The sequence below is a fragment of the Topomyia yanbarensis genome, chromosome 3 (genome assembly GCF_030247195.1).
Source record: "Topomyia yanbarensis strain Yona2022 chromosome 3, ASM3024719v1, whole genome shotgun sequence".
NCBI classification, from domain to species: domain Eukaryota; kingdom Metazoa; phylum Arthropoda; class Insecta; order Diptera; family Culicidae; genus Topomyia; species Topomyia yanbarensis.
Genome location: NC_080672.1, coordinates 36,554,698 through 36,580,351, shown reverse-complemented (window position 1 = coordinate 36,580,351; position 25,654 = coordinate 36,554,698). Strand labels below are relative to the sequence as shown.

Here is a 25,654-nt window from a genome sequence, read left to right as displayed (position 1 = left end):
ATCCCAAAATAAAAGCTTCACGAAATCGAAGCTTACAATGGTCCGGAATTATTTTAATCATTATAATACACTCTCATATTTTCAAATTATAAAATAAAACAAATTCGGTTTAAGGGGTCCTCTTCTAAATTTTTTTCAAAGGATAATTTTTTTTATTTTATAAATAGAAAGCTGAAAGCGTCTAGAATATGTTGGTAAATCGTATTTTTGATCCGTGAACTAGTTCCGTCGCTACAAGGCTTTGAACGTAATCTTAAAATATTGTTCATTCTTCTCGAAAACATTTGTTATGATCAAAATTTCATGAACATTATTTAAGATCACTTTTTGGCCGCCATGTTGGATCCGACATTTACAATTTTACAAATCTCACCTCAAATTCGTGTTCAGCGACACCAAAAACCCATATATACAAAGTTTCATTCAAATTGATAAATATTTTACTTTTTAAGTTCGCCATATTTGATCCACCATTTTGAATTTTACAAATCTAACCTCAAATTCATGTTTTGTGACCCTAGAAACCTATAAATTTACTTATTCTTAGACAAACAGATCGAGTAGCTTAAATTGTGCACGAAAAAATGTTTTCAAATTTTGACACGCATTTTCTCGAAACAAAATTTTGCAAACCAGCGGGCATTCTCGTTTTTGAACCATCCAACCAATCAACTTCGCGTTTTGCCCGCCTAACAGAAGACAACAATCTCCGGCACTGTAACCTACAAAATCGCTATATTTTGATCATTAACGATTTTTACAGCCGGCCGAAGTGGAAAAATCATGTTTTATGGCCGCCATTTTGTTTCAATAACGAATTTTGAAAAATTCTTAATAATAACAACCCCAAATCTAAGACAATAGAAACTAAAAATCCTAAAAACATGTTCCTTGTCACAAGAAAGACATCGACAAATTATTGTTGTTGAATTTGATTATTATTTATTTACAAGTTAGAATTTACTCTCATTATCGCAATACAAAGAGTTTGCATTCTAGAGTGCAAAGAGTTTATGCGCTAACAATGACAATCCTTGACGGAGCTAGAAAAGGTTTTAAACGCTAAATCGAAATGAGTAGATAAATGTCCATAAAATGTTCGAACAAATGTAGCCCCTAGACTTGCTCAGGGTGGTGAAATAATGCTGGGGTGGATGAATTGGTAGCAGTCGCATATGCGCTAGAGGGAACTCATTCATTGAGCGGGGGGGATCAACCAACACACATGCAAGCACCGATGTTGCAAACCAACATAAGGCGGGCAAAGTGGAAATGCTCACTGCAGGTTGCTCACAAGCACTACACTGAAACAAAACTCTGGTGGAATAACAATGACGAGGGCTGATAACTCCTTTTTGAGTTCGCAAGCGAATATTAAAGCTAGTGGTGTAACTTGCTAATAAGGGCCAATACTATTTGAACTAACTCACGGTGCACTTCGGTAACATTATGGATTTATTCTTAATTGCTAACATGAACTCTATATCCTACGTGACGTCACTACGTTCTACTTGCGGTTTGGGTTTTAAGTTATGCTGGTGTGCTAGGGTGATCTCGGGCTAGGTTTCCGGGACTGCTGTCGACTGCTTGTAGTATTTGAAGTCGATCCGAATATTAGCGTGTCGTTACGGGAACCGATGTAGTTGTCGTTTCTCGGAGGCAATCACGTGGATGTGATGTGAAAGCTGCCTTGTCGTGACGGAATTGACCACGTGGTGTAGGGCCGAATTCCATCAGCAGATGCGATATTGCTCTCGTAATAGCGTCTGAGAGCCGTGTACAATCTGTCCGCTGGTCCTTATTTGCGTTGAGTCTTCTTCGCGTGATAGAGATGGCTTATTCAGATACGGTCTCTGATGATAATTTCTGTGAATAGAGCGACTTACGGACGTAGATCCGAAGCCCGAGATAAAAAGGTTCACTGGGAACCTACCCAGCAATATTAGAAAATCGGCCACATTCCTTATCGACCCTAACCTATACCAGCATTTTATAACGTTTCATATAAATTACCTTTTTATCGTGAGTACACTTTTTAATTAGCTTTTAACAAATTTCGTGCCTTTAGCTTTAGCCAATTTTACACTATTAGATATAAAATTTTAATATATATTAATTTTAATTACCGAAACTGTACATATTTTAGCACTTTAACTACCTCTTAAATTTTTACTTTTAACACCGTATGTATATGTCACCTCCTTTTATTCGTAACAATTTTATTCTTAGACTCAAAAATATTTTAAGCTGTAAATAGTAAGACAATTATTAACACTGTACACCACATTTTTTTACAAATAACCTAACCAGAAAAATTAAGAACCGTCGCGCACTTCTAACTTCGTTGGTATTCACGGACAGAAAGAAGGTTCAGTATTTTGGCTGAGCGTATTAAAGCGCGATCAGTGAGTCTGATTCGGAGAAATAACGAAATCACCCGAACTTTGACAATGATTGTGTTTCCGCTCAGCAGCCGTTATTTGGTCGCTTCACCCGTGGATTGCCCTCGGCGACCGATACCCTAACCCGCTGTAAACAAATGCCACTCTTGCTGGAATGCGACTGTGAGTACCTTCGGTGGTATGGAGAGAGGATTTGCTAATCAAAGTGAGGGTCGGACTTAGGGAGTGGGAACTCACAAGCGAGTCTAAGGCTCATTTCATTGTGGCAGAGCCAACAATTTGGAATGGTAACCGACGGTTACACAAAGAGTATTTTGAAATTTGCACTAAATCTTCTGATTTAGCAAACGATTTGTAGATTCGCAGGATCGGTTCAACTTCTATTTTTTGATCTGGCGCCTCCACATCTATTTTTTTGATCTGGCGCAGGGTTACCAAAAATACAGAATAATCTGTATTTATACAGATTTTTCCGCCATTTTCAGACCAAGAATCTGTATGTACAGATATACAGATTTTTGCGTGTATATACAGATATACAGATTTTTGAAAAATGATGTTACAAAAACTATTCTTAGAAATATTTTTTTCAATTTCACTAATAATTCCACTCTGTCTCTCTCAGCTTAGCCCTCTATATTAAAATATATATTCATTTTTGAGAGTGGTCACCTAGGGGCAGATCACTTGTGATGCATTTTTAAAAATCAGAGAAATTAAATGCATTTATTTCCATCAAAATAGAAATTCATAATGTATTTTGCGTTGCGTGCAATGTTTTTGCGTTGCCTGCAATGTGGTTTGCGTTGCGTGTAAGACGTCAAAACCCTACAGAAAAACTAGCCCTACATTTAACAAAACGTCGAACAAAGTGGATTAACGTAGGACGTTTGTTAAACAAACTTTTCTGCGAGGGAGTGCCAAGCTGATGCAAAAATGGAAATTAAATGCATTTTTTCTAATTTGATGCAAATTTGTTATACATTCTTAGAGTGATCTGCCCCTAGGTGGTCACTCACTCTGAACGGTAAAGGTTTGTAATACACTCAGGTTAGCACCCAGCAAAAGGCTGGCTGAAGTCTACTTCTACGTTAATTGTAATGCTCCGTGACTTCGTTATTTCTCAATTTTTTGTCCGCAAATTCGACAGCTACATTGGTCAACTGAATGTATATAACATTATATATCAACAGAAGTCATTAAATGAAGAAAATTATGTTTCCATTGTGCAAGTTCGAAAAAGTTAAAGTTACTGGATGTAAAATATCAGAACGATTTGTAATGTTTCTTTATGAAAATCTAAACAGGTCCTTACTTGACTGATTTAAACCACAGGAATTAATATTTTCGACAGATAATCCAGCAAAAGGTTAAATTGACTCAACTAATTCGATACAGATATAAACACAGATTTTTCGAGGAGTAAATACAGATGAAAAGATTTTTTAGGACAAAAATACAGATTTAATTTTGGCAACCCTGATCTGGCGCATCTCTCGCTTATGACAGTTTGTTTTTTTTTTAATAACAGTAATTTGCTTTAATTTTTTCCACAATTACCACTAAGATTGCAATATGTTCGACTACTTGAACAAAGCCGTAGTGTCTGTTTGATTACAGGTTCAATTAAAGCTGCTGCACCTAACGCATGAAAGTCCTACGAATAACGAAGACGAAAGAATCTTTCGAAAACGAGAGGATCAAAGCGGAATGCCGAAAGTTGAGTTTATAGAAAAAGGATTCTTGATTGACCTTAAATTCCTTTCATTTTATTCCATACATCGAAAAGAAATAAAACAAAAAACTGTCATATACCGAAAACATAAAATCGAAACAATAGTCCAAACTTATTGACTTATAGACTCAACTAGTTACAACATTTTAGTCGTTCTCCGTGATTGTTTACTGGTATCTGTTCGCTGATTCGATTTTTTGCAAACATAGACATTAGATGGAAACCACAGAAAGTGACTAAAATGCTGCTGCTGGTAGCGATATCATCCTTGTTTCTTGCCCTTATAGGTCACCAGTGTGGACTTTCTCAATGATGATGCCGGTTGTTGTTTTTGATATGCAACTAATTTTTTCCGATCGTTTTTTAAATGCATATAATTAAACAATCTTCATTTCGTTATATTCTTAATTGCACCTATTTTGTCGTATGTAATTTTAACTGTACTTTCATTTGATGGCATTGTCAGGGAACACGTATCCGCCGGTTGATGCCAATCGAGCTGACATTTCTTTAGACTGAGCAAACTAATTTATTTGTTTTTTTAGTGTTTGTTTGACCAACTAGGAAACGAATCCACTGGGTCTTTGACGAGTGTGTGAGATACGCATGGTTTTGTCTGAGTGAATGACTTGAATTATGTATGATGGTGGAAAATTGACAATTCGCAAGATCAATTCAAATCTAATTACCAATTTGCGGCAATCATTTTAACCCATTCATGCCCATGTTGTTTGTGGACAACAACGTTTTTAAACAGCTATAACTTTTGATTGAGGCGATATTTGCTCACAAAAACAAGTAAGGATCATTAATGTGATTGTTGCCTTTAATTTGAGTATTAACAGTTACAAGGATTAGCTCTAGAACTAAAGTTATTGCAATTAGTCTGATTGGGTTCCGATGGAGCAGTGCTGCCAGGGACAGATTACGTTGACGATGGAAAATGATTTTTTCATATATCTTTGTTATGGTGCAATATTATTGAAAACTGATAAAACTTATCAATTTGGACTGTCGTTGGCTACGTTTTCCACGTAATTGGACTATTGTAATTATTCTAGGAGAATTGTATTGAGCATAAGAAGGTAAAAATTGGCCAGCTTCTAGCACTGCCATGGAAGCACCTATCTTTATGAAAATAGGCTTTTCGCGTTTCTTGACCCCACCGATTTCAAGAAAAAATAGTTTTGAAACCCAACATGCACTAGAAAAAAGTTGGGCATGAAAGGGTTAACACAAAAAAAAACAAATGTTTTATGGTCATATTTAATGGTTTACTTTTAGTCCATTAACTCATCAATTAATTATACTAGCTAAGAATAAGCACGTACTATTTGGAAACGAGGGGTGTTTGATTCGTGCATGATGTTAATATCGTTTAGGAACGCAGCATTTATATTTTTCTGTTTCGCGTCTTCATTGTAATATCGCAACGCTTGTGATTACACCAATAAGGACCATTTATAAATTCTGACACGCTATTAGGAGGAAGAGATATGACTAATTGTGACATAAATGGGAGGGGAGCACGTCAGGTGCTTTGACGCAATCGCCGGTTTACCCACGATTGCGCCATGTATATAGGAAATTCCATAGAACATGAACAGTTTTGCGTGTAGCGGCATTAATGTGCTTCTAAAAAATGAAGAAAAAACTAAAATCATTTGATTCGTATTAGACCAAGCGGAAAAATAACGTAGTAATATGACAGAGACTTAGTTAGTGTTGGGTAATCTTCGCGTGACGTAATTTATGAATGTTCCACAATACCACTTTTAAACTCATTGTTTACGGTCCATTTTACATTGTCGACAACACTCCCGACAGCCGGCTGTCCGGAGTTCAAGTTGTTTTGGATGAAACAATCTCGATAAACAATTACCCAGAGTTTAAACGCCTAGAACATTTACGTATCCTACAGTCAATAAACTATTCAAACATCTTATGCACGAAAGTATATTCCCAGCCGCATCGCTTGCTTGAAGCGAATCCTGACTAACAACCCACCCACTCCCCAATCCGTGGTACTTATGGTAGTGTCACTGAGTCGGGGCCTTCCGTTAAGGCAAGGCACAAATCCCCGACTATGTACGGGGAACGTGCCATTTGAGCCAATATATTCTGATTCCTGATTCCGTTAAGTAAGTACCACATCAACACTTCCTTTCTCATCCCAAGTTACGGTAAAGATGGTCGTGGCCCGCAATGGTGGCTCTCAGGCGAAATTCTTGCTTGGACTGGATCAATTGTTATTCCCAAACAATGCTCCTCAAGTAATCTGGCTGGAAATGAGAGTCATCAGTCTGCAATCTACGAAGTATACCGTGCTTACGCAACGCAACGCAACGATGGTGCCGGTTGTTGTTTTTGATATACTTGAGGCACCTTTTCCCATCAATATTACCTGAACAGTCGTAATTGTTTGTGGTTCAGGTAATGGTATTAGATACAACAATATGGCGATTCCTTTCTAGGAGTGTCCTTAATAATGATTTCGATTTCTTCCAAATGTGACATGAATCTTTTACTAGCGACGGTGCAAATAAGTGCTATTAGATCTTGTAGCCGAACATTGATTGAACAATTTCTTTTGTTGTTCCGACGAGTCACACAATATGAAAGGAACTGTTTTTGTCACACTCAGGATATTGAGTAGGTATCGTGACTGGTGTTTTTGGTAGTTCGCAATACGAATCTTCCTCATTAATCTGTTCAAACCAAATTAGATTCAAATTTGTGAAGGTTTACCGAAAAACATGTTTTTCCTTGAATTTATTTCTGAAAAAAAATCGAGGGGGGCTTTAGCTCCCTAGTTTCCCTCTGACTATGTGCCCGGATGCCAATGACATGTCGATATTATCGCAGATAGAGACTAAAGATGCTGAATCCCTCTGAATAAAGTATGATTCACACGATACATCAGGCTTCCATCACCGTTACGGAACGAATCCCTCTGGATAAAGACTCGACACGTCAATCGTTTGTTTACCATTCATCTGTCAGTGTCATTCCAATCGAGCACGAGACCTGTCAATGGCCCTCGTTCCAGAAGGATTCGAAGCGATTTTCTTCGGATTGAGGGCTTTTGACAGGTCTCGTGCTCGATTGGAATGACACTTACTGATAAATAATAAGAATAAGATAGAGTTGGCGAGTCTTTATCCAGAGGGATTCAGCGTCTTTAATTCCAATCGAGCACGAGACCTGTCAAAATTCAGTTAATCCGAAGAAAATCTCTTCGAATTCTTTTCGAACAAGGGCCATTGACAGGTCTCGTGCTGAAGTGGAATGACACTGCCAGATAAATAGTAAACAAACGATAGAGATGGCGAGTCTTTATCAAGAGGAATTTAGCGTCGTTAATTCAGACCTAAATAGTTAGAAAACCTCTTTGGTGTCATTCCGACTGAGAAGAAGAAACATATCAGAAAATGTTATGGTAGATGTGCTTGTTACTTAATGATTTCAAATAAAAGGAACTGTCATACTAAAATTGGCGCTAATGTCTTGTGAAAGATAATGTAGCCAATCCAGTTTGGAAAGTTTTGTGAGATTTGAGCTGTACGTACACGAGGCGAATATTCATTGTGGATTTGGTTCTAGATATTCCCACAAGGTCAACAGCAACATCGTTGGAGTAGGTAGAACAATATTCATAACGAATATTTTTTGTGGCGTGCGTCCTGTCGACTCGTGTGCGAACTGCTTTATGATTCAGATGTAAATATGAAGGGACAGCACTGCCGAATCGCTTGGACTAAAGAGACTAGAATAACAAAGAGACGCCATGATTCGTTTGGAATTCCGATTTAACTGTCAATGTCATTTCAAACGAACAAGAGAGTTGCCAATCGTAAATTTTTAGCATTATGTGGCATTGTTTTTAAGGAAGTATTGTTATACAATTCATTAAATTTCTAAATATTTTAAAGATAAAATAATTATATCCTCAAACCAAGTTTGTTACAATACCATCGTGTATTGTATCGTGTGACCTGTAGCCTGGTTGCTAGTTGAATTGTTTTCACTGAATTAAGATGGCGTCTCTTTGTTATTCTAGTCTCTTTAGCTTGGACGTGTATTTGTTCCAAGACAGATACAGCAGAGAGAGGAGTGAAAATCAGTCAAAACGGGAACACTCCCTTTATGATGATTTCAATACATGTACTCTAGAACGCACCTTACAACGATTGAACTTAATTCTGACGAAAATTTAAGTTTCTTTGTTGATGGATGTACAATACTTATTTCCTCTGGATTCGATCGCAGTAGTCTTATGCGTTGGAGGTCAAAATTTTCAGCTCCCGTCAAAATTGTGTCGATTTCGAAAAATTCCTAATATTACCTCGGGTAAGAAAGAATCGCGGATGGCAGCGAAAACGGCGTAATTGGTCAAAGAAAAGTGTTTGACGCAGATGCCCAAGGACCCGGACGTAATCCGATGATTATTACGAGTGATTAACTGGTGCATACCGTAAAACGGGGTATCTTTGATCACAGGGGTAAGTTTGATCCAGAAGGATGTCACTCCAGTCGTCCGTTATGGAGATATACAGACTTTGACAGTAGTCAACATATGTGGGCCTAGCCGCTTCTAGGCCCATGCCGCCTGTGCAATGGCATTGGGTTGTTTTGATTTTAACAAAGGCAGACGTTGGCTAGGACAAAATGGCTGCCCAGCAGGAGGCTGGTTTGATCAAATCAAAATTCCAGTAACGTGCGATAAGATGATTCCCTCTAACAAAATCATCGAAACAAAAAAACAAACCATATTCTAAACATGTTCAGCATCTATTGGCAACGATTATTCGCCGTACCTTTTATAATAAAAATTTCAATTTGAAAATTATACAATTCTTATGCATCGTTTCAATCTGTTCAAAAAAATTCTTTGTATATTATTGAAATCAATAAACTTCAACTGACCGTAAATATTTTTGTCCAATAATTTATTTTAAAAATCCGAGAGCTTTGTTGCTAACTATTTAATTTTGACTATTTTCCTGAGAAAGTTCGATAAAAGTTGGCTGTATTCTTCTAGATAATTTTGTCTTCTTACGAGAAGACACAATATCGGGCCATGAAATTTTGGTACCGTAATACCGATACTGAAGAAAAGCCAGTACCGGTATTTTCGGCACCATACAATTTTTTTTATGAAAAACATGTGGACTTTCTAGGGGGACCTATTTCAAAATATCGGTCTGCAAGATGACTTTTAATTATATTAATTACCTTCTATAAGTCAAACATTACTAGCTCCCGTTGTACTGAACGGTATGTTTAAATTCCTTCTTTATTTTGTCGAAATTATTTGACGATCTTGTACTAAATTTCCAAATATTCACATCTAGCGTAAGAGACGTAAAAATTTGCTATGATTTTTTTTATTAGCGACATTCTGATTGGTTTCCATTTTTCACTGGGTGGCACGTAATAAGACTATGGTCTAAGTCATGTCTTTGGTTTGCGCTTAAACCTTTATTTATAAGAGAACGAACAGCGATTTAGCAGCTAACAATTTGAGACTTGGTGAGCTACTCCAAATGGGGCGACTTGTAATTATTGGTGATAGGAAAATTCAGCAAAACTCCATAGTTTATAGGAAAGCAAAGAGCCTTGGTATGCAGGTCGAAACCAATTTACAGAAAATCAAGAGAGGAAAAGCGAGCAACCTGCTCGGATTTACTCCCATTCTCGCTTTGATTTACTGTTATTAATAGTGTTTCTTACATTTACCATCTGTTGAAGTCGACAAAAGTCGCACCGCATAGCCGTTATTGATTTCATAGTGGCCTAGATTTCGAAATAAAAGAAGGTGCCGCATACGATAAATATTTTCTGCTGAGATGAGTCGTGCCATTCCGAATCAATTAAAAACAATAAACATGTGTTTTTGATCAGCACAAATCAATCATCTGAGAATAAGGTCATCAGTTTGAGCATTCAATTTCATTTTGAAGCTTTTTCCGAATTTAAAAAAAAAATCGAGTACCGGTACTTTACCGCTACTTTACCGGTACTACTGATACTATCGGTACTTTACCGGTACTACCGGTACTGAGGGCTTCAGTACCGTAGTACCGGTTCTCGCCAAAAAGGGTCGGTACTGCGAACCCTAATATGCAATTTACACAACATTTCGAGCGTTACCTCTCATTTTGATACACATATTTTGCTGATAAAAGTTAATCCGAAAACAGCGAATGAAGATTTACAACAAAGTAATTTTATTTTTCTAGTAAAACGAAATAAAATACCAAACAATTTGAACATTTCAATCTATCGGTACCGGTACTTGTTTTAAAAATGCAAACAGTTACATCTGCTTGTATTGAAGTAAGTTATTCGAATTTTTTTTTGAAAAAGTTATCAATGTTCCCCCATTTTACGGTACCCGGAAAAGGCGGATGTTAGTTCGTTCTTATCAAGAGGAGCTTGGCAGGTTTCGGCGCAGCAGTAAAATCCAGATCAATGGATTCATGAATTGCGATTGCTGAAAAGGTGGACCGAATTTCCAGAGTAATCGCATCGCAGTTAATGAAATCCGGTGAGGTCGTTCCTTTTCCTTATAAAACGACACCAAAATATTCCAATTTCTATTCGGTTATCACTCAAGACTTTATTGTATCGATATAAATTGGTATTCACATCTTTTTTCGAGACTTTTCTCTATTGTTGTCATCAGAAATGTTTTCCTGGTCGGTTAAATTTACGCAAATACCCTTGTCTCATTTCTGAACATTCTATTGGCAATCGGAAAATGAAAAACATTACAAAGTATTTTGAAAGTACTGTACAATAGGATGGGCTATCAACTTGTATGTAGGTTGGCACATTTTTTTTTCTATGTGTGTGAATGGGGCTGATTCGCGATCTAAAGCTAGATGTAGACCGCAAGATGGCATGAAAGCGCAATGATAATATTTTTATTTTCATCTGTCAAAACGCATATAAAAGAAATTTTTGAATTTTATTAACTCAATCAATATTATAATTAAATGCTATTTCTTCTAATGAAAAGTAATATTAATGAAGAAAATATGTTTCCTACCTTTGAAAAATATCTAGTAGTATTTTTTTTGTTACATCACTAAAAATTCGTTCATCCGTTTTCAGATTAAATCAAAATCAAAATGGGCGAAAATCACTGGACTAAAGAGTGCAGGTATTGATAGATGAGGTTATCCACTGATAAATCCAATTTCTAGGTAAACATTTCTGGCGTGTTTTTCGAAAAACAGACGAAAGAGAAAACTTTTCTCTTTCATAAAATGTTAAAATCCGTTCTCGGCGAGCCACGGTTTGTCCGAAATTTTCTCTCAAAGTGAATTTTGACAGCATGCTTATTGACCGTTTACAAAAACGCGAGATTTTTCGTATCTAGAACAACCAACCTAACCTCAACAATAGAAAAATGATTCCGAATCTCAATAATTCACAATAAAATATCAAGTTCGACCGAATGTTTTGGTGTCAATCGAAAAAACGGGTGTTTTCTTATCACATGTAGTTAAACTTTTTGTGATACTATTCAATGTTTATTTAAAAAAATTAAAATAGAACAACCATCCCATCAAATCGGTAGATCAGAGGTGAAGCTCGACCTTTTCTTACTTTTCATCGTCCGCCAAAGCGTCAGGTGCTCGTTCGGATGTTTATGTTTACTTCAAGGGCCCCGGACGCCATGCCTAATTTTGCAAGTATAAAACTAATAAACTGAAAAGTGTCAAATGTTCCCACCTCTCTTTCTCTTCATCTTGAGTTCGGTCATAATTATTTTTTATCCGAGGTGAAGCTCGGTCTTCTTTCTCTTTTCATCATGTGCCAAATAATCAAGATGCTCGTCCGGATGTTTATGTTTATTTCCAAAGGCCCGGACGCCTTGTATAATTTTACCAGTATAAAATTATACACTAAAAAGTGTCAAATGTACCCACTTTTCTTTTCCTTCATCTTGTATTTGTTTGGTTGGTGAAATTATCGCGAGAATGGTGGCATTTGCATAGAGGTTGTGTAGCCACTAATAATTGTGACAAGTACGAGCGTGATTCGAGCTGCTGAAAAGGTGCTACTGCTAGTTAAAAAGCTCTTTCCGTTTAGCGTTGACAGCGACATCTGAACACGACTGGCTGATTCGTCACATTGGTTGATCGACAACACAGGAGATACTTCGTCGAAATGTCAATAATCAACCGATTAAGAGCAGGAAGTTGGTGAGATCGCTTTACGTTATTTTTCGATGTCTACATATAATTTATTTAATTATTTTGCTTGAACTAAGTGCATTCCACAATCAAACCTTTTATTTTTCATTTTGGAAGCATGAATGTGATGCACGTAACCAATTGTTACGTAAATGTATTTGAGCGGGGCTTGTTATACATGAAGGCGATATCAGAATGTACGTGTATAAGACCAGGTATTCTTCAAATGGGGCGTTGGATGAATAAAAGAGCTATCACCTTTCATCTCCAAAATATTTCCATCTTTAGATAAAACAAACATTTTAATGAAAAGTTGCAAACAATTTTCTTTCATAAATTCACTGCCGGTCAGTGGGTGTGGATTGTATGCACACACACACTTCTGGTACAGATAAATATTTTGTCGTTTGACCGTGTTGCAGTATAAACGAAAACGGCACAACATCTAATTTTTTTATCGTCAATTATTGGATAAAAAACGAAATTAAATCCATCGTACTTTAATTCGTCAATTCTCCTAAATCAAAGCAGCTATTAGCCAAAAAATCCAGCAACCCACGAAATTGTGTATTGTTGTTCTGATTTCACTATCATTCGCCAACTGGATCCTCATTTACACATTTTCGCTTCCAACCGACAAAAATCATACGTCATCACGAGCCCAGCTCGCCTCGGACATCCCCGATTGGGTAAACATGGAAGCCGTAAATTGTGCCACAACCATCACCACCACCAGCATAACCTACCTACATCCCCGGCCGGAGACTCACTTTCGCTTGGTTCGACGCGGGCCACCACCGCGCCACGCCGCGGTCATTTGCCGCCGTAACACACATGAACCGGTTCATAACCGAGGAGAGGTGCTTTTCTCATCTCAATTCGCACCCATTTCGCTTACCTACCTACATACGTTATATCGTAATCTCTAGAGTTGACTCGACTGATGCGGCCCCAAGCGCACAACCCATGCTAAGGATTTGGGGCTGTAGGATGAGCGCATCGCCAGCATCTGTAGCTAGAAACCGGCCATAATGCCGGCAAAGGTGTTGTTGTTGATGATGATTGTGATGATGATAATGATGATGATACTATTCCCTGGTAAGGCTGCCACCGATCACCTTCGATTCTCGGCTGAATTTCGAAGACGAGCTCTGCTAATAGCCCACAATAATTGAAAGTGGGTGTGTGTATGTCTGTGTGCGTAAAGCGAACCCATCGGCCCGCGGTGTTGTGATGTTTCAGCACTTTTGACGTGACCTTATTTCGTGGGTTCGTACTGGGCACAGCGTGCGCGGTACGATGTGGCAACGGTCGGAATCATCAGCGGCAAAGTGCTTGTTGGAAAATTGTATTTTAATTGTTTTATTAATTCGCAGTTCAATATGACCCGCAGCACAATTTCTCCATTTAACGTAAATAAGAGAAATGGGCTGTTGATTTTTCGTTTCTTCGGAGAGGTTGAATATTCCAAAGTGGAGACTGATCGCCGTTTTACGACAAAATGTTTCATAGTGGGCCGAAGAAAAACTTTTTGTTTTTGAAAATTGACCTAGAAATAATTACTGAGTCGAAGTATTCAGATCGTAATCGTTGATAGTAATTTTTCAATTGAGTTTGAAGTTTGGTAGATAAATAAACTCATTTCAATTGTGCTTCTCATAACTTCACGATATACGTAATGTGGTTTTCAGCCTGCTAAATTCTCATAACACAGTGTTTCGTTCATTACTCATATAATTTTGAAAAAATTCTGAAATTATATGGGCAATTAAAGTAGCAAAATGAAGCTTTTGTTTGTCATTTTTATTATGGTTAACTAGGACATGATCGACTGAGGTCAAACATGCGGAGGAAATACGCATTGTTGTGTTCTAGTGCGTTGAATGTTTTCCTATTATGAAGAGTTCATTACAGTGCGTGTGTATAAGAGAGTTACGATTACCCTTTTGACAGAATCGTATTTTTAAACTAATCCACAAGTATGTGGAAGATTACAATTGCCACAAAATTGACTAATTAATCGGTTACATAGCGGTACAGGTATATTCGTAGTCTCACACAAATAAGTCTCAAATTAAGATTTGATTCAAGATGAAGTTTTTAAAACAACCTTCGATGAAATCAACTTAATCATAATAGAGGTTAAAAATATAAATGACGATGAAGCTTTTCACATTCTATTAAAAAATGTTTTTGAAATCACTCTGCCACACTCAAAATATTCAATGAAAGGAATTGCCTCCTGAAAGTTGGAAAATACTAAGGTCGTTCTCATTTCAAAACAAGACAAAAACCCAATAGCAGCATTTATTTAGTTATCGATCACTTAGTTTGCTCTTCTTTATTTGTAAAGTAAACCAAAAAATACAACAAAATAAAAATACCATAATTTTTTTTAAATCTGTGCCATTTTTATCGTTCGTACATATCAGAATCATCTGACCTAATTTTTCATGATTGTTCTGTAGACCATCGAGCCGAAATAGCCAACTATCCCCAAAACGCTGCAGCTCAATCTTACCGGTTTCGCAATTTATTAAATTCGCCCTTATTTCCCCATTTGGGAGCCGCCCTCAGCAGTCCAAAATGGCTCCATCCTCGTTCACCAGAGGGGGAAATTCTTAGTGCGGCGGACCATGCCGGCAACGACGTTCTCAAGGACGTTTGCCGGTTCCACCTCCTCGGTGCCGTTTGCCTCATCTACGCTTCTGGCGCACATTCGGTACCTCCACCCACGTGTGTCTTGTGCCTGGCGCGCCGGGCTGGCAAAGCATGGAACCCATTTTTGCTATGTACATACCTAGCCGACATAGATCGCATCGAGCCTATGTGCCGGGTGGGCTAATAGGGCAAACAATCCGGGTCTGGGCGGAAATCAGGAGAAAGTGGGCGGTGAAACCCAATTCGGTGTAGCTGATTTCACTGGGTGAAGGATACTGGATGGTAGTAGCGAGCCGGGCATTACAGAAATTGAGTGTGTGTGTGTGGGTTCTGTGCCTGAATTGGGAAACAGATTGACGGTTCTAGCGAAAAGTTTTCTGGAAATTTCGACCTTATGTGCCTTGGAATGTCAAAGCAAAACTCCCCCCGTTTACGATTCGACTGCATATTCGCATGCACCAAAATAAATCAGCCTACAGCCTACGATGCAGCACTTTTCATGTTAGCCTTTTTGGCCCAAATACCCTAGAAAATCCATCCGGGAGCAGGTGATATGACGTGTGCCGAACCCAACCTTGTCATTCCAGCTACTGGTGCTCCAGTGAGCTCATTCGCGTTCAGGTCCACCGCCACCGTCGGTTGGTTCCGGATCGCGTGCCGTGGGAATGGTTTTGTTCTGTGTGGAATTAATTTTGAATTTTATGCGCGTCAGTTTCAAACTACGACCATCCCCGCTGTGCTGTCGTCCGGTCTGGTGCGAGCAAAAGTGTACCTATTTTTTCTCTGCCGCCAGAGCAGGTGGTCTGGATGGGAATGCTGGCTTACGGCCGGCTTTTCAGAGTGGGGTTAAATAGAAAGTGATGATGAACGTATAAATAATCGCACCCATCGTGTTGACAGTAGGAGCACAACTAGAGGCCCGGGAGGTAAAGAGCGCCACCGTCAGTGCGAGACGACATGGCTTTATTTAGGGCGTGACTTTCAAAGCCAGTCACCGCGCACATATTTACGCGGCGGGATTTCTCGTGCGGTTCGGTTTCTTTCACGGTTTTCTGGGCAACGGTTCAGGGAATTCATTGCCGAAAGTACGCACTGACTGCGAGATTAGAGTTTTTAATTATTATCATTCTTGGTTTGGTGGATCCAACTATTTGAGAGTTGATTATAATAAAAAAAAACCAGGCTTCATTTAGTAACTGGATCAAGGATAGTGCTATTAAATTGTTCCCCCTAGTTTCATTAAAAAAAATGGCTAAATCCTAATTTTGAGAAATTGGTACCGCCAAACGATCTGAATAAAGACAATGTTGTTAGTGGGTGTACTATGTTACTGTACTGTTATTAACTCTTCTTAAATTGATATAACCCAGCAAAATTACTGAGTATTTCCGAGATGAGTTGTGGTACTGATTGTTTCGGTGACACTGGGAATGGCAACGCATTAGATATATGCAGGAATAGCAGTGTTTATTATAAATTTAATTTCAATCATTTAATAGATTCTTTTTGCTGAAAATTCAGCAATTTAGATGTCAAATTGACAGCACAATTTCTTACTTTTCAGTAATCCATCCCATATTACTGAAAATTCGGTCACTGTTCTGTCATTTTGAAAAATCAATTGCTTTTTTGTTACAGATTTCTGAAGAAAACAAAAATTTTTTTTGGGTCGAATTTCCAACGCACTATAGGAAGGTTTAATGTAAAAGGGTGATTAGAAATATTTTGTCTCATATTCTTGGGCAAAAAGTTTGTTTGAAGTGATAATAATGAATGACACTAATAAAAAGATTTTTGAACATGGCCGAATCAATTTAGACGAATGTTTCCGGCTTGACTTGTGTGAATTTTCAGGTCCAGTATTTTTACGCGTAATTGGAACTAGTAAACTGAGATAACGTTAACATATAAACGTTCGAGCCCTTCGCGATCATCCACGAACGCTTACACCCGCGATCTCGTAAACAGGATAACACCCTGGTGACTAAGTGAACGTTTTAGCACTTATGCATTTTCAAACGCGGTGTTAAGAGTGAAGCTACACATGCCCGGTCACACCCAGAAGTCCCTACTCTCGACTCTAGCAGCTTAGGTCCATGCCTTCAGCTGGACCAATAAAAATGACGCCCATATCCACTAGACAACATGCTCAATGGCGACATAACCGGAAACTCTATTGTTATGCAGGAGCTCACTCTCATCTAGCATCTGAACTATACACTGAAATTTGAGTATCACATTCACCGCGCGATCATCCAAGTACACACGCGAATATGCGAATGGACACATGGTTATAAATCGTATTTATACACGCGAAGTTCCATACACGCTAGCATACGCGACATACAAACGTCCACAAGACATACAAGCGCCCACGCGGTCAAACACGTTAACTTACAAACGCCCAAGCCCTTAGCGACGATACACAAAGACAAATATCCACGCATAACTACACCCAAGATTTTGCAAGCACAAAAACGCCTTCTTGATTTAGTGAACGCTATAGCACTTATAATTTGATTAACGCGGTCTCAAGCGTGATCGTTAAGTCGCCTGCACATCTGAACCGTACTGTCAATATCACAATTAGAAACACGGCCCACTGCAATTGGCCTTAAGCAGTGTTTTAGTGGGCGAAATGTCCCGTCTCGTCTGCAATTGCAGTGAGTGATTCTGACGGGATGACTCTAGCTCTACAGCTTCAGATATTGAGTATATAACTTGGAAGAAAGCTTAACGCGTGTCAGCATTCCCTGTGTAAAAAGTCCAGAAAATCCATTGAAGCTAGTTAGCATGACCGCACAAAAGGTTTTATCCCAAATTTTTCAAAAATTGAAGTTAAACCTGCCTCTACCCTTCAGCAGCAGGCTGAATGCATCTGTTATGCGTGTACCAAGCTGATGTCTCATGCCTGCTTTCGAAACGCAATGTTGTCAACAAGCAGCGTTCTGCAGTTGGTGAATGCTTTATAATAAACTGAAAGAACTGAAGAAATCAGTGGATCAACATAAACTAAAATTGATGCCATTCTACAGAGATCTCACTCTTCGGAGACCACACCACTGCGTTACTTGCCTCTGCCTGACACTATTAGATTGCGTAAAAACGAAGACTTCTTGAAAGGATGGAAATTCACTAAAGAAATCGAACCGTCCGTAAATATTCCTCTCGTTACCAAGAAGGATGGAGCAGAAATGTTTTGCCTTTATCTTTCCGGTTGCTCTCCAGAAGCCACGGATATCCAGATTGCCGAGTTAGTGAAGAAGAATCTGAACTCTGACGAGACTGTGGATGTGACGAGGTTAGTTCCAAAAGATACAAATCTTGAAGAATCGACTTTCATATCATTCACAGCTCGTACCTGAAAGATGCTGCCTTCTTAGTGTCAATATGGCAAAGAGGGATTATATTCCGGAATTTTAATTTACGTCTCTCAAACCGCTGTACCTCGTTTCACACCCAATCAGAAATCGACCAATAATACACCAACATCACCTCTCATTCTACCCGCGTGATGACTATTCAAAGCTCCTGTGTACACACATCTATATAATTGAACCTTTCGCCTCCGGATTAGCTGTCGAGCAATACGCCATCCATTTACTATCTACTATCAGAATGTGAGAGGCCTCCGAACAAAAGCAAACAACTTGTATGCTCTCCCACTGTGAGTACGATATTATAGCGTTTATCGTGACTTAGTTGAATGATGATTTTTGAATACTGAACTGACCTCTGGCTATTCGCTTCATCGATGCGATCGCAGCTCTCGCACCTGCACATACCGGCGTGGCCGCGGTGTTATGGTGTTATGGTTGTAAAAAATCATTTGAAAAGCAGCACATTTCTCATCGATGATTGTAGCTTTGTTACATTTTAACGACATTCAATTAGCTAGAGATTACTGGGTGTAGTGTCCGTACTCTACAGGGATAGTTGTGAAAATTTAGAGCCATACTACTCAAGTGAGAGCAAGGATGTGAAGTATACAGATCGGAAAACTAGAAGTGGCTGGGTCATTAGAACAGGCTTAATACCTTACGGGTTTAACTTTTGTCTTCTGCTGATGAATGTCGAGCTTAGGCAGCATAACTACGAATCACTCAAGTTCACCAGCATGTCTCTTGGCGAAGACAGAGTTATCGAGACAATCTGCCATATCTGCCTATATATGAACTATTTTCGAAAGTGTATTTCATCAAACAATTTGTGAAACAGATTCGAAAAAAATTCCATGAAAACTGAATTCACGAGCAACATGTTTGTCAAATTGCATCACGAAAAAAACGCTGATTTGGGTAGAAGTAGTTTAGAGTGTATTGTTCTATTGTTTACACTATATTTTTATCGTTATCAGTTTTACGAAAATTGGAAAAAAATGGCGTCACCCAAAAAGCAACGTCGCGAATTGATTTTGCACAATCACCTCTAAAATCCTCAACTCTCTCCTCGGGACATCGGATAATAATTCGGAATCGTGCAATCAACGATGAGCCGTGTGATTAAACTTAACTACCAAACTCTGAGCGTCGAATGGAAGGAGAAATACGGTCAGAATGGATGTTCTATTAGTGATCAGGATTACAAAGCGTTTAAGCAGTATCCTAATGCTTCGATCAGGGATGTGGCCAAAAAGTAGAACCGATCTAAATCTTTCGTTCAAGGAACCGAGGACCGAGAGGGACTGCATACATACAAAGTGTAGAAGGTGCCAAATCGTGACGAACGGCAAAATACGGTGGGAAAATCACAGTCCCGGAAACTGTACACCTGATACTGGTACGCAATATACAGCAAGATTGCAGGTCGGCAATTGCAGGCGTTTGACGCGATCAGGGTACTAACTTTGATAAACATGTGGTTCATCGGTTTAATACAACAAAAAAGGGAAAAGAGGCAAATACCCAAAAAGATGCGGGAAAAGTGAGCGTCCGAAAGGAAACCATCACTAATCGTCACGGTGAATCTTATCGCAAAGCAGAAGAGAGAGGAGACATCGACAGATCCTGAATCCCGAATAAAACCTGCTCGCTGCATAGTGTGAGGTACAAGTGATCCCCGAAAAGAGAACGATTGAGAGCTCTTGTTCGAACGCTTCGAAGCAAGAGGTATCACAGTGAGCTGTGAGTACGGATCACCATAAGTCGTTAGAAGTTGTTAGTGTGATTCCGGTACCTAACAACTGGGTTCGACCCGCACTTTATAACGCGGGACCCGACGTTTCTTTAGCCGTAGTCCGCAACAGCCGGATTATTAAGAAAAGGTGGTCCGACATGGAGAGTGAAGTGTCGAGGGACACGTGGCTGGAGTGCTAGTGTGAATCGAAGACGCCATTTCCGGTTTATGTGAAGCGGTGAGGAAGCACGTGGTTCGAGTATGGAGTAAACCGAGGACGTCAATGCCGGTTTGTGTTAAGTGGCGAAGAAAGACGTAGCCTGAGTTCTGGTGGAATCCGAAGACGTCAATTCCGGTTTAGGTGAAGTAACCAGAAAGCACGTGGCCCGAGCTCTAGTCGAAACGGAGGACGTCAATTCCGGTTCAATTGAAGTGCAAGGAGCGTGTTTTGTGGCCTCATGGCCTGCTAGACCGAAGACGTCAATTCCGGTCGAAGAGTGGTGGAAGAAATGTCGAGTGTGTGACTGGGGCAGCAATCGGGCGACTTGAAGGAAGGCCAAAACGAGTCAAGCGAATAGTGTGGAGTGCGGAAAAGAGCAGAAAAGGGACTGAGCAGTTGCAGGTGGCCCCAACGGAAATGCACGTGGTAGCTAGACAATGAAGTGAGAGAAGAATAAATGTATAAAACCGATTTAATCCACCTAGCAGTGAGATGGGACATTTCTTACACATATCACTGTTGGATCATTCATTAGTTTGCATAACTCATGTGAAGTAGGCACCCAACTAGAGGTGGGATGAAAACAGTTTCTTGTCCTGCACGAATAAAATCTCGAATAAACTAAATAAATTATAGAAAATCATTAAAACGAACGAAATAAAAAAAATAAAAGGTGTTCAAATTCATAAAATGAGTAGAATGATTAATGTAAATCAAAATTATATTACACACGAATCAATTTATATTAGCTTAATTATTGAAAATTTAGACTATATTTAGAAATAGTTATAAGATTAATAGAATAAATTGACTCAAACAAATTAAATGAAATAAATAAAAAGAATTACTGAACATGAAATGAAAAAAATTAAAGATATGAATGAAATGAATCAAATGAATCAAATGAATCAAATGAATCAAATGAACCAAATGAATCAAATGAATCAAATGAATCAAATGAATCAAATGAATCAAATGAATCAAATGAATCAAATGAATCAAATGAATCAAATGAATCAAATGAATCAAATGAATCAAATGAATCAAATGAATCAAATGAATCAAATGAATCAAATGAATCAAATGAATCAAATGAATCAAATGAATCAAATGAATCAAATGAATCAAATGAATCAATTTAATTTAATGAATGCAGTGATTACAATGGAGATCAAATGAATGTAATGGATCAAATGAATAAAAAGAATGGAATGAACAAAGAAAATAAAATTTAAAAAAATAAATGAAATGAATAAATAAAACAAACGAATCAAATAAACAAAATGAGCTGAATTGATAAAATGAATAAAAAAGAAGAAAATGAGCAGAATAAAATGCGTTGATTGAAATGAAAAATTAAAGGATGCTTAAAGGTGATAAATCAATAGAAAAAATAAATTGTGTCAAATAAATTATTTGGATGAAATGAATAGAACTGAAAAATACTCAGATTAATAAAATGAAGAAAAAATCTATTAACTGGAAAAAATGAATAGAATGCATTAAATGAAAACAGTGAATAAAATAAGTTAAATGAATGATATGAGTAAAATGCTCGAAAAGAAACTGGTCAGAGTGAATCCAAATGATGAAAAGAATAAAGTAGATAAAATGAACGCAGATGAACAAAATGAATAAAAAGATGCTTGATGAAATAATTAATTAAAATGCAATGATCATTTAAAGAGCTAAAAAACATTTTTGAAAATAAATAACCCAATCTTGAATTTAAGAACCATTGCATCATAAAGTTATTAAATGTTTTTGAAAATCTTATCTTCTGAGAAAAGGCTAATTAATATATAATGGGCTTTCTAGGGCTTCCATCTCTTTTTTGTTTTAATCTTTTCGTTTTCACGCTTCTTTACTTGACGGCGTCGTTTTAAGATTATCTGGTGTTTCTACATTTTTGATGGACCTTAATTAGTTATCAGGAACCTGGAACGTTCAATTTGCTTTGGAATTCAAAGTTTACTTTTTGGTCACATATTCCCGAAAACAAATTTCTGCTGAATAGAATTTGCTGGTTCAGTAATATAACGCGCAATTGAATATAGTAAAGTGAGACAAGGCCACGTGTGCTTTCAAGCCCCTTGAACAGAGAGCGAAAGAGGAAGAATGCGATTCGTAAAAAAGACAAGTATATATTTCAAAGTTTTCATTTGCATTAAAATAAATAGTGTGAATTGTCTAGGCTATGTCGATAGCATAAAAGGCGTACATTCAATTGATTACAATGCAGTCTCTTTCCAGCCATCCTTATAGCTTGCATATTGTTTCGTTCGGAATTCTCGTTCAAGAAAAATGGTAAAATAAGTCCTATACAAACCAATACTGTGAAAAAGAAATGGTTCAAACTATCCGGATGGCAAAAATTTAGTCAGATCAACTACTGTCCAATGCACAGTATTTTCTTGTTGTAATCCTCGCTAATTGACTTCTACAATATGGAAAACTCGAACGAAACGTGTGCAGAATTACCCAATGCCTCACTACTAATTGTGACTGCCATTGAAACATCAATTGAAGTGTACTCAGTATAGAGCAGATATGGACTACGATAAGTTAAAATTAGAAGACACATTGTACTTGCTTCCCCCATCGAGAGTGGTGACTTTGGGAGACTTCTTTTCCCGGATCTAATTCGTGAATATTTTTGGGCTTTGATCCGTTATTTTTCATGAAAGTTCATACCAATACAATCAATATAACCTAAATCTTGCAAAGAGCAAAATTTTCGCTAGAGTTTTGTAATTGAAAAATAGTTTCTTTCGGTGATGCACGAGTATAATTATATGTGAAATCTTTTATTTCACTACTAGGTGAATTACTCGATAATCTGTTTATTAATATACCATCCAACATTTACTTCACGATTGAATGCAACGCCTAATCCGAGGGATAAATACATGAATTCTAGAAAAAATTTCACTATGAACACATTATTTTGTTTTTGAAGTGATCTTACATATTGATTTTTGAGTAATAGTTCAGTTATTATAAAGGTAATCTACAAAACGTTTTCAAAATCGAATTCCTTGAATCACGTAGATGTGTTTTCATACCTTGATATTCAAAATCGGTTTAGTTTTGCCCCTAAAACACCAGAAAAACAATACTTTGTATGAAACGGTCTCCTTTTTAATTAGTGAAAATTGGTAAGCGAGGATTAAAAATACAAAATGTTCAATATCTCCGTCGCTCGTGAACGGATTTTGACAATATATAGCTTGTTCAAAAGGTATATTTCTACACGGTTTCTAATTATGCGCAGGTTGTGGGACAACATTGTTTTGTTCGAAAGTTATTTACTAAAAACCTGTAATGTTTTGACAAAGTGACCCATAACTCAGAAAGTAAACAATATATCGAAAAACAAAAATAATAGTGTCAAATGGCAATGTTAGGCCTTTCATTTGAAACTAGTTTCATTAAGATCGGTTCAGCCATTGCTGAGATAATTACATGACATTTTGTACATACATACATACACCATTACACACACATACAGACATTGTGTCAATTTGTCGAGCTGAGTCGATTGGTATATGAAAAAGTTTACAAAGCTTGAGCGAATCCTATACATTTCTTTTGTAATAAATGTAAAAACTAATTGGTTGTTATTTTGTGTAATAAAGGATGTTAGGGCTATTGTAGATTCAGGTACGAACAAAGAGACGACGAGAGAGCTTCCGGTAAGTCCGGCCATTAATGTGAACTATATGTATTAATGTAAGAACTAAGAGACTAATCGGTGCCACACCTAGATACTAGTTTCATTGTTTCATCATGGATGATGAGACTTACGTCAAGGCGGACTTCCGGAAGCTTCCGGGGCTGCTGTTCTTCACCGCCCAGCACAAGTTTGATGTTCAGGAGGAAGTAAGGAAGCAGAAACTTTCAAAGTTTGCCAATAAATGCATGATTTGGCAAGCGATCTGCTCGTGTGGATACACTGAGCGCCGTTCGTGACTTCCGGGGCTGACCCCCCCCCCCCCCCCCTCAAAGGACCGGAACTAAGATCCAATACTGGGCAATTATGAAACATGCACTATGGAAGTATCTCAAGACATGATAAAAGTAAGTTTTCGTACAGAAGAAGCCAGATATTGTACAGAACGTAATGAGTGGAGTTAAGCGTAAGGTGCGAACGTATGGTTATGGTATTGAAGTTGAATGAAATAAGTATGCCAAAAGCTTACTTATTTGTTATATTTTATTATCTGAAAGTTTGAAAAGGATCGATCCACTAGGAAATTTTCTATAGCGTTCTTTCCGTGATGCAATTTTACAGCCGAAATCGTGACAGAACACTGGCACCAGCGAACCGGACGTCACGCTCCACCGGAATTGCTGAGCCGACCACGGCACCCGGCTGGTTGGCTCAGTATCGGTAGAAATTCTCTCGCCGGAGTGTTCTCTATCGGAAAAGGCAAAGTCCATCGTCGGAGACTTGACCGAGTAATTCGCGAATAGGTCGGGAGGTGAATGGCTCCGCAAAGAAATGGTGCTAAATGGCACGAGCATGCAGCCAAAGGGCTTAAAGGAATCGAGGTGCGTAATGGCACTGGGTAGGGAAAGATCTCATGAAGTTGTGGTACTGAATGGTACAAGTGAGCCCAGTAATAGTGCTTAATGGTACAAAGAAGCCGAAAGGCTCAGTAAATTAGACAATTTGAGATCTGCCGCCCAGGTTCTCCTGGTTGGAGAAGAGCATTAATTCTCGTCCAATAGCTAGTTTTCTCACTTCCCTACAGAAATGGACACCTTGTGTGGATGGTCGGAAAATGATAGTGTGTCTAAGGGTGGTGATCTAACCCTACTGAAGAAACTAATTTTGTGTTTCAAAATGACAGAAACTCGAAACGCACCTACCTCTGAGGGTTCTTGCAAACGCACGAGTCATTGCCCTCAGGACGATCTTCCGAAGATAGTTTAACGTTGATTGGATAGTTGTGACTTCTTCCTTCTTCCACCACACAAGGCACCCATATCCCCAGTATTGGCCTAACAATTGTTATATAGATTCATCAAATGTACTTGAATCCCCAAAATTTACCGAAATTTGCGCGTCTGCATTGGCCAAACACCATGCAAGCTCTCTTGATTCTTAACAACACGTAAGGCTTCCTGCATCAAATTAAAAAGTACGTTGAAGCAAAAACCGCTGATCATTATATGACAATCATCGGTGAAACCATATGTCGGAAACCGGAAAGTTTCTTCAACAGGCCATCGGCGACAAGGTTCCATCAAAGTGCTGATAGCACACCATCTTGAGGACATCCTCAGACACTCAGTTTCCTTATCTCTA

The 25,654-nt window shown here is 38.2% G+C and overlaps 1 protein-coding gene across 2 annotated transcripts in view; it reads right to left on the bottom strand.

The window, feature by feature from the left end:
- The window catches only part of LOC131688897 (zinc finger protein ztf-16-like), a 188,847-nt gene that overhangs the window by 94,146 nt on the left and 69,047 nt on the right, over positions 1-25,654 (bottom strand). The window lies entirely within an intron of this gene.